Source organism: Canis aureus, chromosome 5 (genome assembly GCF_053574225.1).
Source record: "Canis aureus isolate CA01 chromosome 5, VMU_Caureus_v.1.0, whole genome shotgun sequence".
NCBI classification, from domain to species: domain Eukaryota; kingdom Metazoa; phylum Chordata; class Mammalia; order Carnivora; family Canidae; genus Canis; species Canis aureus.
In genome coordinates this window covers 14,591,968-14,598,398 of record NC_135615.1, presented here as the reverse complement: position 1 = coordinate 14,598,398, position 6,431 = coordinate 14,591,968, and positions in this window count along the sequence as shown.

The window sequence follows — 6,431 nt, the reverse complement described above, 5'->3', positions numbered from 1 at the left end:
AGAGTGGGACTAGTGTTGGGGTACCCTTCATGCTCCAAGGCTACCTGAGAAGCGAAGCTATTTCTAGACTCCAGCTCTATGCTTAGGTCCTTCCTCTGGCCTATGCTACTTCTCTTACCTCTTTTCTCCGAAGAGCGTTCCTTCAGTAAACCACAGCAGTCCAAATCCCTGTTTCAGGCTCTGCTCTTAGGAAACCCACTCTAAGATAGATAGATAGATAGATAGATAGATAGATAGATAGATGATAGATAGATAGATACAAAGAGTAATCTTCAGAGCAAATTCTAAAGATGAATCCTGGAGTCGATCACTTGCCAACTAGCTGGCATTGAGGGTTTGTTGTTAGTGGCAGAGTGGGAAATGTGAAAGACTTCGCCCTGATGCAGCAATGCAAAGACTCACTCACCTGTGGCAAGTTGAAAGGGGTACAAATTGAAGGAGACACACTGGTTTGTGCAATATCTCTGGCACTTGAGAGATATAGGACAAATGGTAATTAAAGGACAGTGGGATTGGTGGTTACTGTTGATCATTATTAACACATTAAAGAGAGGGCAGCCCAGGTGGCTCAGCAGTTTAGCGCTGCCTTCAGCCAGAGCCTGATCCTGGAGACCTGGGATTGAGTCCCACATCGGGCTCCCTGCATGGAGCCTGCTTCTCCCTCTGCCTGTGTCTCTGCCTCTCTCTCTCTCCTCTCTGTGTATTCTCATGAATAAATAAATAAAATCTTAAAAAAAACCACACACATTAAAGAGAAAATGACAGGCTCAGGCAATCAATGATCAATTCAAAGCAAAAGGTAAGAGACAGAGGCTTCCTGGGAAATGTTAAGCAAACAAACTAATAAATTATATATAAATTTTTTTTTAAATTTTTATTTATTTATGATAGTCACAGAGAGAGAGAGAGGCAGAGACACAGGCAGAGGGAGAAGCAGGCTCCATGCACCGGGAGCCTGACGTGGGATTCGATCCCGGGTCTCCAGGATCGCGCCCTGGGCCAAAGGCAGGCGCTAAACCACTGCGCCACCCAGGGATCCCACAAACTAATAAATTAAAAAAAACAAAAAAAAAAAAAACAAAACAAAACAGGGCACCTGGGTGGCTCAGTGTTTGAGCGTCTGCCTTTGCCTCAGGTTGTGATCACAGGGTCCTGGGATGGAGTCCTGCATGGGGCTCCCCACAGGGAGTCTGCTTCTCCTTCTATGGCTCTGCCTCTCTCTGTGTCTCTCATGAATAAATAAATAAAATCTTAAAAAAAAAAAAAAAACCGTCTCCTATAGCCAGCAGGTAACCAAGTTATAAACCAAAACCAAACTCAAGACTTGTAGGGAAGCAGACCTTTTACATCAAAGTCAGGTCCTGAGACAACCTGGAAGGGACTGAATGGGCCTGAGATAAGGAGGGGTTGTTTCTAGGAGATGTGCTAGAGAGGCCAGATCCCCCTAACTTTCTCAGTTTGCAGAGGTGTCCCACTCCATCTTGTCAGAAGAGAGCAACTTTCCCTTGCTGAACAGTATGCAGAAGCCTCAACTGAGGCAAATGCCCATCACAATCATGCTTGTTCTCTTAGGGTCTTCCCTCTTCCCCTTCTTCCTGGCTCCCAGACCAATGACTAGGGCTAAGTATAGAGTGACTCATGGAAAGTTCTGGGCCTGCTAAAGGGAAAAAAAAAAAAAGAATTATATATCAAGGTTGCTGTGGGATTGAGGTAACATGTACTGGCAGGAACTGGAGGTCTATGGCTTAGATGCATCTTAAGAGTGGTAAACCAGGGTGCGAGGGTGGTGCAGTTGGTTTAAGCCATTGACTCTTGGTTTTGGCTCAGGTCATGATCTGAGGGTCATGAGATTGAGCCCTGTGTCTAGCTCCATGTCCAGCTCAGAGTCTACTTAAAACTTTCTCTCCCTTTGCCTTTGTCCTGCTCCCTCAAATACATAAATCTTAAAAAAAAAAAAAAAAAAAGAGTGGTGGATCATGAAGGGAAGAAAATAAGGCAAACTTATTGCTATGGGAATATACTTCAATAATATGAATTTAACATTACAGCAAGGACTTAAGGGCAGATGAAAGAGGGAAGTCCTTTTATATTACTGAAATGGCTCTTAGAAAGAGCAATGCCAGAATCATCATGTCCAACTATGGAAGATGGGATCAAAAGGCCATAGATGTGGGTGTGCTAGAACAAATCTGCAGACTAGAAAACCCACTGGCTGACTTTCTCCCTCAGAAGGGTCTGGAGGACAGGCATCTGCCAAAGTGCTAAGGAGAGCACCATCAAGTAAGTAGTGACTTCCTCTAATCTAGGGTTGTTGTAGAGATGTGGTCACAGACCAGGCTTTTTATTTAAGTTTTATTTCAATCCCATTAGAGTTAACATACAGTGTTATATTAGTTTTAGGTGTACAATATGATCGATATTTCCATACGCCACACAGTACTCTCATCATGACAAGTGTATCCCTTAATTCTTTTTTTTTTTATTTTTTTTTTATTTATTTTTATTTTTTTTTTAATTTTTTTTTATCCCTTAATTCTTATCACTTATTTCACCTGTCTACCCCTATGTCCCCCACAGACTGGGCTTTTTGGTAGTAATGAGGATAATATTGGATTCTGGAATAGCAGAGGCCAATGGCAGCACTTAGCCATCAGAAGCCATATAAACATAGTTATTGTAATGGAGAACAGTTTGGATGGGCAACCACAGATCCCGAGCTATAGTAAGCTATGGGAATGACTGACCAACAGAATATGATGTTCCTGAAGGGAAGATAGATGGGTCACTAGCAAAAGTATTGTCTAATATATACAAGCAAGAGAGATAAAAAATAAGTAAGTAGAAGATTGTCAGCAGCCCCAGTGGAAAAAAAATCACAATCTTTCATATCTGAACCACTTTTCAGACCCAGGAAGGGTCTGGGTCAGCAGTGATACTTCAGTCTTCCCTCCAAAGGGACCTATGGCCATTTACCTAGAGAACTATACAGTGAGGAAAGAATACCCAGATATTTTGAGAATGGTTGGATATAGGATCTGAGTAGATGCAGATATCCTGTATCTCCACATGCCATTAGACCTCCTGCTAGAATTGTGTTACATGAGGACCTAGTAATAAAGAGACTATTGTCCACAGTGGGTTCATAAATCCCTGTTTCCCAAGTTCATAATGGGGATGGATGTTAGCCATTGACATAATCCTTATTGGTTCCTTGATCTGTAGAGTAAACCTTACTACAGTAAGAAAACCCAAGTATAAACCAATAAAACTGACCCCACTACTCAGCCAAAATAGTAAATTTTAAAAATCACATCCTGAGAGAAGTGGCAGAGATTAGTGCTACCCTCAAAAACTTAACGGACTGGTCCTTTTAAGGGGATGGTCCTCATTGTATCTCCATTTAATCCACTATCTGGCTCCTGCAAAAAATTGGATGTACAATGATGGCTGACAATGGACCACCTCACGCTTAGTCTAGTAGTAGCTCCACCTGTAGGTGCTGTGTGGTATCTTCACTAGAACAAATTAACACAGCCTTCGATACATAGTATATATTATTTCTAGTACCCATAAAAGAGGAGAGTCAGAAACAGTTTGCATTCACATAGGATGGACCATAGTATACATCTACAGTCTTAGTCTATAGGAACCTAGGCAACCTGAACATTGCACAGAACCTTGTATTTATCTACCATATTGATAACTCTTAGAGATCTAGAGAAAGGACATGCAATCTACAGCAGTGACCTCCATGATGTTTGAAAAACAGCTCCTGACATGCTACTATACTTCAGAGATTGAGCATCTGGTGATGAGCCGTCAAGTGACTATGCAGCCAGAACTAGGTACTCTTAAACTGACCAAATCATCAGGTTGAAAGGACCCAGTAGAGATCCACTGAAATGTATATAATACATCTAGAATTGGACTTTCAGGTCTAAAGTTTGTATATAAGCTGTATCAACAAGTGACATAAACCATCATGTCACTCACTACCGTTATAATAATGTTTTTCCTTTGATTCACACTTAAGACCTAATGGAGGAAGAAAAACCCTGATCTTGGCTTGTGAAGGGTTGTCTCAAAGTAGAATTACCTCAATGGTACAATTCAACTCCAGAGGTCCCTGTGGGATGAAGCTAGATTCCAGTTGAGATCACAGCCATGCTTAGCTCTTTCCCCTGCCCTATCCTGCTTTCTTCCCTCACTCCTTCTCTCCCTCTTCTTCAATAAGTCTCATGCATCTATATCCCTGTCTCAGATTTGGCTTCTAAGGAACCCAATCTAAGACAGAAATAGAAGAGGATTAGCTCAGTTTACAACATGCTGAGTAGATGTGTCTATGAGACATTCAAATAGAATTAATGATCATCTCGGGGTGCCTGAGTGCCTCTGTCAGTTAAGCATCTACCTTTGGCTCAGGTCATGATCTTGGGGTCCTGGGATCGAGCCCCGAGCCAGGCTCTCTGCTTAGTGAAGAGTCTGCTTCTCTCTCTCCCTCTGCCCTTCCCCCTTGCTCATGCTCTCCTTCTCTCTTGATCTCTCTTAAATAAATAAATAAAATCTTTAAAAAAGAAAAAAAGAAAAAAGAGATGGGCTGAGCCAAAGACCCTAAGGCAGAGTTGCCAGAGAGACACAAAGGATTCAGGGGAGACACTGAGGGGAAAGGGTGTTGGGGAGGGGGAATATATGTGTGTGAAAGGGTTAAATAGGGCCCAGTGACCTAATGACCCTGGTGAGGGCCAAGCAAGCTGGTGAAAGCTGTACAGCAGTCCCTGAGGACCCAAAGAGAAGAGGATAAATCAAACTGGTAGATGTGTATAAATTTTTAAAGGAGCTTGTCTCTGAAGGGGGGAGGAGGTACTGAGAGAAAATTGGGAGCTAAAGGAAGATGTTGGGAAGGGTTTGTCAACTGGTCCTTAGGATGGAGAGACTTCAGCGTTTTGGGTCAGTGAGACTGGGATCAGCCTGGCTACCAGTCTGTGGAAGGCCTTCTCTGAGATATGGGATAAGCCCAGGATTTAGGTTGAGTCCGGCTCTGCCTCTCCCCCGAAGGCAGACTATTTTGCCTCTCCAGGGGCGGCACTTGTATAACAGCCTACTTCAAAACACTGTTGAGGGCAAGTCTGAAATGCACGTGAAGGCACTCTACCAATAATAATCGTTATTTCCAAATGAGAAGGGCAAAGGAAGACACCTCCGAGCTTTTCAAGGCTAAGAGTCTGCAGAATAGCTGTGTGGACGACTGAAGCAGGGAAATCCCGACAGGACGAGCTTTGGAGAAGGGACCAGGTTTCTGCGCACAGGCCGACACTGAGGTCACGGCAGGGCATCGCAAGTGGGAATACTTGGCAGATATGGGGAGACAGAGGCTGGACGCAGAAGAGCAGTCCGGGATGGCGGGATGGGGGCACTGCCCTTCCTCAGCTCCGAGCTGAGCATGCGCCAAGGCGGGCCGGGGAATGCTTGGCAGTCCCAGGAGGACGCCCCTGGGCGCAAGCCTTTAGCCATTACTTTGGGTCGGGCCCTTACCTCTGCCATCTCCGAGCCCCGCCGCATCTGCGTTTCACAGCTGAGAAAACGAGGCCGGAAACGTCACCCAGCTACCGAGGCGGCTCAGAAGCAGACACGGGCAGTCGGCTCCCAAACCTGCGTACTTTGCCCCACGGCCCGCTGCCCCAGAGCTGGGGGCCGGGGACGCAGGGACACGGCTCACGGGACAGAGGAAGGCTGGGAGGCTGCGGCGGCGGAGGCCGGAGGGACCAGGGCCGCGGACCGCAGAGGGGAAGCGGGGCGAGGCAGTGAACACCAAGGTGCCCACAGAGGAGCGGGCTCGGGCGGCAGGGCTGGGAGGGGCTCCCCTTCTGCAGTCCACTCGGCCACTGTCCTTTGGCCACTTCCCGGCCTGATGAGGGGAGCGCAAGCCACAGCCCCCAGCCCAACGCGGCTCACCACTTCCTTAGGGACTCTACTTCCAAGCGTGACACCCAGAGAACACAGCCCGAAGGGAATTGCTGTCTGTCCCGCGAGTCCTGCCACGCCGGGGAACTCGGGTCAGGCCGGGGAGGGGGGGGGGCAGCTCCGGAGACAGAGCGGCCTGGGCCCTCAGGGCCGCGGGAGGGGGGCGGTACAGCAGGGGCCCAGGAGGGACGCTGACCTCCCCTCTGGCGGACCCGCTGGGGAAGACAGCAGGTGACCAGCAGGACTCTGGGTAGCACCAGCAGCCCGGGCACAGGCAGAAACCAGTGGGCCCCTGGTGGCGCCAGGGAAGAGGAAGAGCGGCAGACCGGACTCTAGGCAGGGAAGAGGGGATCCCAGGCTGAGGCTCTCATTCAAATGCCTCCTTCCCCCCAGAGCCCTGAGGTGCTTCTTCCTCCCTCTACACCTGCCTTGGTGGCTCATGGCTTTCCCAAGTGCCTCCAGCAGATTCA